General features: G+C 35.5%; 1 protein-coding gene across 1 annotated transcript in view; it reads left to right on the forward strand.

The window, feature by feature from the left end:
• The window catches only part of PDE4D (phosphodiesterase 4D), a 613,857-nt gene that overhangs the window by 171,086 nt on the left and 430,620 nt on the right, over positions 1 to 12,151 (forward strand). The gene's annotated exons all lie outside the window — the stretch shown is intronic.

The raw sequence follows: 12,151 nt of genomic DNA on the forward strand, positions 1-12,151 counted from the left end.
GAAAGAAGACTTCTGGAGGCTTGAATAATCCTTTTTTTTTCTTATTATAATAAAGATTGGAGCCTTTTTATACACAGAAAATTATTTACATAAGACTGTTTCAAAACAAGTTTCAAGGAATCATGAGAGGATTTTGCCTGCTCCTGTATACATTATATGTAATGTAAATAGTTGAATATATTTGGTTATAGTGATTGGTATTATAGTTTCTTCATATTACACCTGTGACTTCTTATATCATGCATGCTTTCTAGAGTAACCTTTCCTGTTCTTAGATGTTTCTGGTACCGTTTGTTTTCCAAAATGTGAATTGTTTAGTAGGAAATTGTTGCTTACAATGGTAAAGGGAGTGCAGCCATTTGTTATCCTGAGAATATATATAGGAAAAGAAAGGTGAAAATCCTGAGAGCTGAAATGCAGGACTTAAGAACTTTTGGACATAACTTCAGACAGAATACTGTATTCTGAATAATGTAGCTGTGAAAAGAATGTAGGATTTGTATTACATGAGAAAAAAACCCAATGTATTCATTAGGGTGCTGTGGCAAAAAACATCTAATACCAACTTCAAATTTAATATCACCTCCCAGATCTTGTTTCCATGTGGATATCCTTATTTTTGGAATAGGTGAGACCAGTTCTCGAAACATGTTCATAGAAATACTAACTACATCCATGAAAGCATGTAAACATTTAGACTGTTTACAAATGTAAGTAATAGTTGGAGAGATAAATATAATGTCATTTGGTAAATTTTTGAAGTTAGATTTGTGCCTTGATTTTTTTGTTTTATACCCACGGAGGCTGGAAAGAAGACTGGTCTGAGATATGGAAGGAAAATAAGTATAGGTGGAATGACTACAATTCACATTCCTGGCCTTGATAAATTTCGGAGTATTTGGCTTTGAAACTTCAGTAGTATTTGGGATGTCCTGTGTAAACTGTGTAATACACAGGAGGTGCTCTATGTTTTGTTAGCTTCAGTAACACTGACTGAAAAAAATATATATGCTCCTGATGTGGTAGAAGGTCAGAAAGCAGAATGAAAAATATTCCTTCTGCCTTATGAAAAAGTCTAAGTGATTATGGATTTCTGGAGACTGCATCATTTTCTAGGTTGGATCCAAATATGCAAGAGCAAGACAGTTTGAGAGGTATTCAAATAAATAACAAACCTAATCCATACTGGTTATTCTGGGGAGGTCTCTACTGTACTCAAGAGAACGATCGCTTCTGTGAGAGGCTTCTCTGGCTAAAAATCTGTCCTGTACATGAAGAGATAACTTTGTATCCTTCCTACGCCATTCATTCCTGTGGTTTGTAGAACGTGTTTTGAAACTGGACAAAACAAGATTTATCTACAAGTAAGATTATTTCTGAGACTGACAGGGAAACAGCAGATTGTTGAATGGAGTTGCTAGGCTGTTTGAACAAACAAACAAACCAAAACTGAACACAACAGCAGAAGCAATTATAATTTTGATGTTTCTTTATAATATATAATCTTTAGCTTTTATGATTCTTTCTTAGCTAAAGAGCAATTATGCTGTTACAGGAAGAATATTGTTCAGGAAATTAAATTTCTCTAGATGTTTAGTGCCATTTTTCAGTTGTTAGCTGTCTCAGGCAGCTATGCATTTCCCATTTACGTGCTTGTAATGCCAGATGGACAGCTAAGGAAGTTAACCTTTTACCCGGTGTCTTGTCTGCATGGAAGTACAGAAACTTAGGGGACCGAAGTCTGTGGAAATAGAGCTTACCTCCATTGCCTTTGAATGTATGGAAAAGTGCCGTTGAGAAGAGGAAACCAAAATGTGGTGGGAGACAAGAGGACCCTCTGTCTTCAGTGGGTAGGTGAAGGTAGAACAGCATTTGGGTCATAGAAACTCATTCTGAGGCAGAAAAATTTCACCACTGAAAACATCTTAAATTACTTTTTTTCTTGAGTTTTTGGAGGAATATGCTAAAAGACCCCGAAGATAACATTATAAAGCATGTTATGCTGTGATTTAAATACCTGGAATGTGCAAAACTAAAACCAGTGACAGTGGGTATAGTTTTTAAAATAAAATATGCATTCTATTCCTAAACATGCACATACGCATGCACATATATACACTCCATTTTTCTCTCCCTTTTTATCTCTCTCATGTTTATGATGTCTCAGGATTGTTTCTGGTTTTATGTTAGCCTTGTAGAGGAATGAGCTACACTAATTCAAACAAAGCTTCTCCTTTTTAAAAAAACCAGCAGAGTAGGTAAAAACTAGAAAGCAAATATTCAGTAATGTTTTTGTAAATCTTCCACACTTTGTAAACTCTTACTCTTCTGGATCTAAGAAGACATCACAGTGTCTTATAATTCCTTTCACACTTCTAATTTCTTTCCATGCATTCAGGGAGCCAGATTCTAATTTCTTTTTACCCAGGTTAAACTGAGACAATAATAAAGATCATAGTTAAGATGATGGATTTATGTCTTATGCTGAAGTTTCACATGCAAAATTGCTAACATGAGCTATAAAAACAAGCGCTTGCAAATTGATAGACTGACCTTGACCCTGGTAGCAACAGTTACATTTGTGAAATGTAAAAATTTCCAGACCTTCAGTGGGGAGGTTTAGAAACAGGCAGGCAATTGCTTTTCATATTTCGGTTCTTCCTTCTATTTTTTTTTTTAAATAAGCAATATATTCAGCCTTTATGTATAGAATATTAAGTACGATATTTTACTGTAAGATAGGATAGCTAGGATATTTGGAGTATGCATGTGACCACATGCTTTAATAATTGCCAGTTTTCCTTCAAATAACTATAAGTTTACCAATTGTTTTGGTGTAAGTAGCAGCTATGATGCCATTTAAGATGGCATTCACGGACAGGAAAGGCTTGACAGCAGAATACTTTTGCTCTCACTAAAGCAGCTGGTATTAAAAGGGTGGGGGACTGTTATACATGGGAACATATCTGTTTGAGGAGATATAAATATTTGATCTTACCTCCTTTACAGTAACTATTTCAAAGAAAGTTCACTTTCCTCTATATTTGTTTTGCCCAATAACCACAGTTCCCACCCTGATTCAATACTCAAACAAATATTTATATTATAATAATATGATACTGTAAATTTGACTTCTTCCTCCAAACACTTGGATGTGATTTAGAACAGCTGGTCAAATCTATATGTAATGATGGTATTGATTTGTCAAAGATCCACGGAATGTGATGAAAGTCTCTTCAGTCACTGTTGTTATAGAAACTATCTCCGCATTTTTTAACTCCGAAAAAAAGATGGGATAGGAGAAGATAGAGTAGGATGTAGATATTCTTGAGCTGGCTGGACCAGCATTTGTTGGATGCTATGAGCTGCAATGGCACATATACATACCCCATTCTCAATGGTACAGATCCAAGGTGTCAGAGGCTGATGTAGTCTTTCATTTTTCCTTAAAAGGATATGTTTTTCAGTGACAAAGGATCAACTACCTCAGTGGTGCTGTGATTCTTCTCTCCTCTTAATACATATGACTGGATAACATGATGGGAAATGCCATGTTCACTGGATGTAAACTCCAGAAATGTAAGAGTATATCATGTACTTGAAGACTTCATTGAAAGGGTTATTTGAAAGCAAAAGGTTATTTTGGAGTTGAGGTGTGGTTAGAAAGGCTTTCAGTACAAAAATATATAATTTTTTGTGTTTCTTTTAGTTAGCTGTAATTCAGTGTATAAAGTGTCTCTTCTTATGCTTTACCCTATTCTTTGCTCAAACATCATTTGGGAGAGATTATTATAATTGTACAACATAAGTTCTATTTTAAATTGCTTTTGTATTGCTTCTGTGCAACTGAAAGTATGTATATTGGTGTGTTTATGAAACTTCAGGGAGCTACAAGAATGACTTATGTGATAGCTAATTTCCGATGTATCTTTTTTGCAATGTTCCTTCTGTCCTAATTTATCAGGTTTTACTTAAGTTAAATTCTGTGGATTAGATAGGCACTGTACTCCTTAGAAACAACTGTGTTTTATTATCCATTAAAGAGACAATCAAAACTCTCTATATTTGAAATCAGATAAAAACTTGATTTAAAATTATACCCAGTTTTCTTTCTGCCCTTTAAAAATGCACTTAAACTTTTTAATATCTGTTTTTGAAAGGAAACAGAAAATTGTTATTTGCATCATCAATGTAAGTTTGATACTATGGCAATGTAGACTAAGAGTCCTAATTTCAAACCAAACTTGCCTTAATGTCTACCACTTGCTCGTTCATTGTCTTCCCCCTGTCAGAGTAATGCCTCAAAGACTAGATTTTGCCTTCTGTAGTCAGGGCAAGAAAAGCTTTTTCAAATGTTAAATGACTGAAAGGGGTGAATATTGAGCCATAATTTTGCAATTATTCACTTACTATACCAGCAAAGTGTTTTTAAAACAACAGGTAGAATTCTAAATTTTGGTTATTATTTTGAGGAACTAAGTGTTAGAGAGAGATGATGAGAAGAAATCTGCTAAAGATGGGACCTTAGCAAAGTAACATGTAATAAAAATAAAAGCTGGGGCAAAGCTGGTCTTCAGGTTTATTTATTTGCAGCTCAGTAGGGTAGTGTATATAGTGAAAATAAGTGGGAACTATGGTTTACATAGTGCTGAAAGAGAAAAAACAGAAAATTTGCTATTTCATTTCTTTTTTAACTCAGAATTGTGACCCTGGGCCTGCCAAGCTGTAACTCTTCTCAGGAAGCTTCTCATGGGTCTAGACTGTTTTCAAGAGCAGCTCTGTTCCCTAACTCACCTGCCAGTTAAGAATAATGAACGAAGAACAGCACAATAACTCTTAGCACATTTATTGCACATTTCTTTATTTTAAAAGCATTAAAAACATGACCAAATCCTCACGTTACCTTTGGGAGATCAGTTAGTGAGCAAGTGATGTTATTTTCATTTTATGCATAGGAAAACTTGCACGTAAAGGGGTAGTGCAACTGGCCAAGGCTACAGAACAAACCAGTAATCAAACTATGAACAGAATTCAAGAGGTTTTGCTCCTGGTTTTGTATCTAGCCTACACTACATGTTAGAAAGCTGAGGATGGAGCTTGTGAAAAAATGATGCCTCAAATTTATCTCAGCTTTTAAAAATAAACTTAGTATGTCAAGGAGAATTTTACTGACAAGGTCTGAGAAGGTTTTTAATTGTTATTAGTAGGAGTTAAACACGTAACTCTTGTTATGTATCCAGACTCACTAAACCTAAGTTTCTATCATACTGACTCAGTCCCATCGAACGCTATCTGACTGCAGTATCTGTTACAAAGAAAAGTATATTTAATTAGTGTGGAAACCAAAATTGAGTCAGCATTTAAGCTCAGATCTATCAGTGGGGACAAGCTGTGGCAATTTGTGAGGTTAAGTGGATATTAGAAGACTTAATGTTTTGTGGCATCCAAGCCTTGGCTTTTGAGGGAGTCTTCTGTTCTGTGACCAGCATCAACAATTTAAGGTTAAGTGGACATTAGAAGCTTTAATGTTTTGTGGCATCCAGGCTGTGGCTTTTAAGAGAGTCTTCTGTTCTGGTGAACAGTGTCAACAATTTCTATGCTGCTATATGTATACTGGAATCATTTTGGAGAACAACTTAAACAATAACACTCTTGGTCAAGACTTGCATTGACTAGGTGCTGAAGAGAGGTAAGGAAGCTGTGAAGTTGACAGGTCCCATGCCAGAATACTTGCATAATAGTAATTCTTAATACCTGTGGAAGACTTCAGATCTCACACTTATTGCCAGCCCCATATCTCACAAAGAAAAGGATTATTTTAACTTATACCTAGCATTAAGTGGATGATTTAGATCTGACGCACAGGTAGACTATGGAAGACAGCAGATACAGTGTCCAGTCCAGCATTAGCCTTTCTGAAATCCTCTTTAAAAATCAGAATTTTTATTAAATGCTACCAATTTATTCAGCAGTGGTAAAATTTCTAATTTTTCAGTAATTAAAATGACCTCTTTGTCCTTCGAAATCATTATTTTTTATAGCATAGACTGATATTAGTGTAAATTGTGGATGAATAGTGTGTGTATGCATGTATTTTTTAATTTCAGAAAAAAAGTACAATGACTATTTAAAACAGGCATTTTTAAATAGTTCCTTGTAATCAATAGTTATATCTGAAAAAAATCTAAAACATGGTATAGCCCTCTTTTACTGCAGGGTTATAGAATTAGCACATAAAATTTGAGATAAAGGTTTTAAAAGTCAGGTAACAGCAGATAATAGTCTGAGCTGAGTTTATTTTTTGCCTTTGCTGAACTTTATATGATTCCTGTCATACCATTCCTCCAGCTTGCCAAGGCCCTGTGAATGGCAGCCCTCCAGTGCATCAGGTGCTCCCACCATTCTGGTGTCATCTGCAAACTTACTGAGGGTGCGTTACATCTTACTGTCCAGACAGTTATTGAAGGTGCTAGTCTTGGCTCTGGTATTAACTCCTGGGGAACTCCAATCTTATCTAGCTGCTACTTAGATTTGGAACCACTTGCCCACTGCTTTTTGACCCTCATGGTCCAACCAGCTTACTGTCTGCCTTGTAGCCCACTCATTTAGTCAGATCCTTCCTGCTTGTCTACAAGGTTTCAGTGAGTCTGTCAAAAACCTTGCTGCTGCTGCTTTTGTCTTTCATAGAACCAGGAATTTCTTCATGAAAGGGAGTCAGGTTCATCATATATGATTTACCTTTGGTAAATATTTGTTCAGTCTTCCCAACCTCTTCTTGTCCTTCATATGCTTATAAATTACTTCCAAGAGAAGTTGCTCAATAACCTTCCCAGGATCTAAGATGAGGCTAGAGCAGCCTGTAGTTGCTTGGGTCCTCTTCTTCTTCCTTTTAAAGATGGTCTTAACATCAGATGTTTTCAGGCCACTGAGGACCTCTGCTGATCACTGCAACTTTTCAGAGATGATTAATAGAACATGGCCTCACAATGACATTGACCAGCTTTGTCAGCACTGTTGGATGCGTCCCATGTGGTCCCAGGAACTTGAACATGACCGATTTACTTAAGCAGAACCTAACTTGATCTTTCCCTGCAGTGGGTGGTACCTTCTGCTCCCCCAGACTTTCCTTCTTGACAAGGTGACTTGGGAAGCCTGAGAGCAGACCTTGCCAGTAAAATAAGGCAAAGAAGGGTTTGAGTACTTCATCCTTTCCATGTCCTTCATCACTTGGTTGCCTACCTCATTCGGTGGCAGGCCCCCATCTTCCTTTTTCTTCTTTTTGCCTTTGATGTACCGTTTTGTTCTCCTTCATCTCTGTTGCCAGTTTCATCTCCAGCTGAGCTTTGACTTTACTGATACCATTCCTGAAAAGCCAGGTCATACTTCCATATTCCTCTGTAGAAATATGTTTCTTCTTCCCCCTCCTGTATTTTTGTGGGTTTTTTTGCATTTAATCTCTATCAGAAGTTCCCTGTTCAGACAATTTGGTGTCCTGCTATTGTTTCTAAGCCCTTAATCAGAGCTTATCCAGCGTACTACAGGAAAGTGAGTCACTGGTTGATTATGTAGGATTTTTATTATAAAATATTATTTTAATTTTCAATTATTATTACATTTGTGTATGCATTCCATAAAAAGGAGGGAATTCTTAATGTGACTACAATCCGTTCTCTGTTTTTGTGTTCGCGTAATTTGGTGCTGTTGGGTTAAAAAGAATAGGAAAGACTGTTTTCTTGTTTCAGAGCTGATTTAATTGTAGGTGTAAAGAGACAGGTCATTTGCTACATGATCTCTTTAAATGATTTCTCCTAATGATTCTTCCTAGTCTGTTGCTCACTTGCCTGTTTAGATAATTACTGGTGCCAAGGTCTCCAGCTGGCTCACCTTGCAAAAGAAAGCTCAAGAAGTAAAAGACTGCTTCTAATTACAATTTGTCAAAGTTGCAGTGAGGTAGGTGAAGGCTGGGAATTCATTAATATCAGCTTTACCTTCTGTAGCATAAATGGAGGAGGCATTACATTAATAGCATTATATTTTATAAAAAGTATAAAACTATTTATACTTTTCATATATTGTCTTTTTTTTTTTGAGCATTTAACCAGTAAAACAGTTACTTTGTTAAAATATTTCTTTGGACTATCAGGCAAACCCACACACAATGTTTGATTCACTATTGAAAATGCAGTGTGAAAAGAAATGCATTACAAAATAATCTCTTAATAGAAATATATGTCATATTAATGTTAATATAGAGATGGCAAAAGAAATCAGAAAGTTTATGCAAATAGAGGAACACATAGTGCTTCCTTACGAGGATTTTTTCATGTTGGAAATTGCTACTTTAGATTACCTTTACTATTGGTGTTTTCTTGGGCTCTTTCTGATTTGCATTTCAATCACCCTTATAAGCGGCTGCTTATAAATACAAACAAGAAACCTACCAGACTGTCACAGGCACATAAAGCTTAGGCAAAGATAGGAATCACTTCAAGAGGGTGATCCAGCCAGCAGCTGTGGGTGAATCCAGCCCTTAGGACAAGTCCATCCAAGCTGTCTTGGCCCGGAAGGACATGGTGAACGTTTGAAGGATAGCATAGAACAGCTTGAAGGCCCCTCGTGTGGTTGTGTGCAGAACAGTGCCTAGCGTCTGTGCAGTCTATGCATACCTGGGAGAGAGAATCAAAGTAGAAGCATATTAATTCTGAGCATTTACATGATCCAGTCTTTCTAAAGGTTTGTGTGCACAGTCACTGTTGTATCATCCCTATTAAGGATGATTACAGGCTGTATTTTTTCTCATGAGTTGCTTTCTCTAAATCAGCAGAAGCAACAAGGTGGTGCACAGGCAAAGGACCTGGGTTATGTAGCAAAAAAAGCTGTCAGCATTCCTTACCTCTCCTGCTTCAGTACAGTGCTGTGTGCAGGCAAGCATCATATCACATAACCTATCAATTAGTACACAAAATTCATAATAAAATTGGATGCTACTTTAAAGCCTTATTCTATTTATAAAAACATACCTGGCTAAAGAAATCCTCTGAGAAGAAAGTTGATGGATTTTGGGAGGATACTTGGGAAGGTCTGTCTTGGTAAGCATATCAGCTATGCCTGTTCTGTTCTTTCTTTTGCCACGTACCTGCTTATGGGCAGTATGGGTTACAGGGTGTTGGCTAGAAAGACTCTTTGGTTGGCTAAGTATGGCCATTCTTACATAAAATGGATTGTAATAGTTTCCCTTTTCTAGACCACTGTCACCTGTTTGTAATATGCATTCCTTCAACTTGATTCTGCAGGATTTTCATCTGTGTTCAGACCATTGGTAACCATAACTTTACTAATAAAATTATATTTGTATATAAGCATACACATAGTAAGGCCTTAGTTTGTTTTATCATTGGGTGAGTACAGATTTAGAACTACAAATCTACTCCATGTCTTTTGAACATATTTCCAGTAACATTTCACATTGCAAGGAAATGATACAACTAATGCAGATTCCAAATCTCACTTTGGAATTTGAACATTTAACACCCTTAAGGGCTGCTGTTTAAACAGCATACAATATCACATACAAAAATATATATAATATTTTAGACAGTGGTGATAAGGCATTTCATTTGAAGGATTACACACTATTGGAATAGGATGAACATTTTATAATGCAAGATTTTTATCAAAATATATTTCATTAAATGACATAATTTTTTGTTGAAGTTTTATTTAGAGCAAAAAATTATTTTGTCTTCTCACAGATGAAACTTATTTTCTGTCTTCCGTGTGGAACAATTTTTTTGATTTGAAAATATTGTCTCTTATTAAATAGAAAGCTCAAATGCAGAAAGTAAGATCTGAATTTATTAAGATGATGTTTTGATTCCCATTAAAAAGTTTAAGAGGAAAATTTATAGAGCAGACAATGAATGATTTTCCAGACTGGAACACAAGGGAATAAGTGGAATTTTTCTGGATACAGGAGGAAGTTTATTTCTTTACAATTGTAATCAAAATGATACTTCAAAATGATCAAGCATAAAAACTGATTTCTACATACACATTTTGTATTAGGTGTACTCTCTGAGAACAGCCTGTTACGTACATTCACTTATCTACTGACTTTCTTTTTCTGTTTCTAGTCTAAGACTTCAAACTTTCTTCTGATTCTTTTAAACAACCTAGTTATAGTTTTCCCTTTCACTTCAGATGAAGGCTCGACATCAGTTCTCTGAAAAGTAAACGGATCAGATCCTCTTGGGACTTAAATATACTATAATTTTTGCTTTCCTTAAAATGGCCTTCTTTAAAAGAGATAATGTCTATGAAATGGAGATGAAAAGAAAGGACTTCAAAATTATCTTGCAAAAATATATGGGCAGATAATTTTTAGTTCCTGTAACAGCAAAGATAAGAGATGACCCAAGCCATGAAAGGCTCTAACTCTGGTTTTACCTCTTTCGCAGCAGTGAATCAATTTTATGAGATGTTTTTCATAGGTTTGTTGCTTGAAATTCTGAGTAGCGAGTAAAAAGGTGGGCCTTATAAGAGGATCTACTCCATGTGATAGACTAAGATCTAGTTGAATGCTATTGCTTTCAACAAAATAAGTTTCTGTGCAATCTCAAGTAATGGCTATGTAATGGTCTCATTCTGTTCTCTCTTGCCACATCTTTTCTCAACTATAATTTTCTTTAATTCAAAAGTTACTCTGGTCTTTCTTCTGGTATAGGTGACAGGGTGATTAAATGCAACAGTTTGATGATGAGAAATGTGTGAGTAGGTGGCTGCAGCATCTCACAGACTCCACAATAAAAGGTTTCATGGTGACAGTCTGTGGCCTTATGAGGTCTAACATGTTAGATATGTCTGCATGTCCCTTACAGAAAATAAATATATGGTGATAATTTTGGATAGCTAAGTATGATCTGAAATTCACTGAACAGGCAAACTGAGACTTCAATGGAGACAAATCAGTCATGTAGGTTTGCAGCTGCTTTTATCTAGCTTTATACTCAAGCAATTGGATTTTTATTACAACTTTGAAAAGTTTGAGGGAGTTGTGTCTTTCTCTGACTGCAACCTTGCTGCAACATTTCCTTTCTTAGTTTCTGTTACTCTGTTTTGGCTCACATCTCCTTTCTCCTCCAGATGTTTACATCTTTCTGATGCTTACAGGTGTTTATGATAATCTCTGTCTCCTTCTAAAACACCTATTGATCATATATGTGCTGCTTTTCTTGGTCTTCCACAACGTAACATAGTTGTCTTTCATGTTCTGTATTGTTTTTGTAATTATTCCTCATCTTTGGCAGAAGACATGAGTTCAATGTGTTTTGAAATTATCATCACTAGACACGTGCTTGATTGATGGAGAACACTGGGTAGACTGTATCAAGCAACTTATACAATGTGTCAAGTAATTTATACAATATTCAGCATTATGACAATGAAATTTATAGAAACTTTTATGTAAATCTGGAAAAAGAATTGTCAACTTTTTCTTGGGTAACGTAAATACAGATGTGAATAGCACAACTCTTCTTTTTTTTTTTTTTTTTTTTGTATATACAGAGAGAACTACACAAAGATATTCAATAATCAGTAGCAAAAACTTGATGTCATCCTAGTGATTTTCCTCAAAGGTCTAATCTGATTTTTTAATGACAAAAGTAAAATATATGAAATAATCCGTAGCCCTAAATGTTTCTTTTTAAATGCTTCATTTATTACATATGCATGAATCAGTAGCAATTGCTCCTCTTCATTGAATGTGAATAAATAATTGTGCTTTTTGAGTCACAGAGTAATTGGTATAAATCTGGACAATAGCTATGCTTTTGTCATCTTTATGTTTGATGCTAAAATTTCTTGGTTTAGAATATACTTGCAAAACCTGATTGCTCTACATGTAGAAATAGTGGCAAAATCCTGTTTGTTTAAATGTGGACAGGATGCGGCCTACACAGAGGTACTAAAATCTGTGTGGGAGATTAATGTAAAGTCATCAGTAGTCTGGGGTTTCCTCTGGAGACTGCTTTGTAAATCTAGCCTTAACTGAAAGCAGAAAAAAAGATCTGAAGAGTTTCTCTGTTAAGTATAAATGACATGCTAGTTTAAAGTAAATAACAATTATTTAAAAACTACAGAATTATGACAT

This window comes from Phalacrocorax aristotelis, chromosome Z (genome assembly GCF_949628215.1).
Source record: "Phalacrocorax aristotelis chromosome Z, bGulAri2.1, whole genome shotgun sequence".
Classification (NCBI taxonomy): Eukaryota; Metazoa; Chordata; class Aves; order Suliformes; family Phalacrocoracidae; genus Phalacrocorax; species Phalacrocorax aristotelis.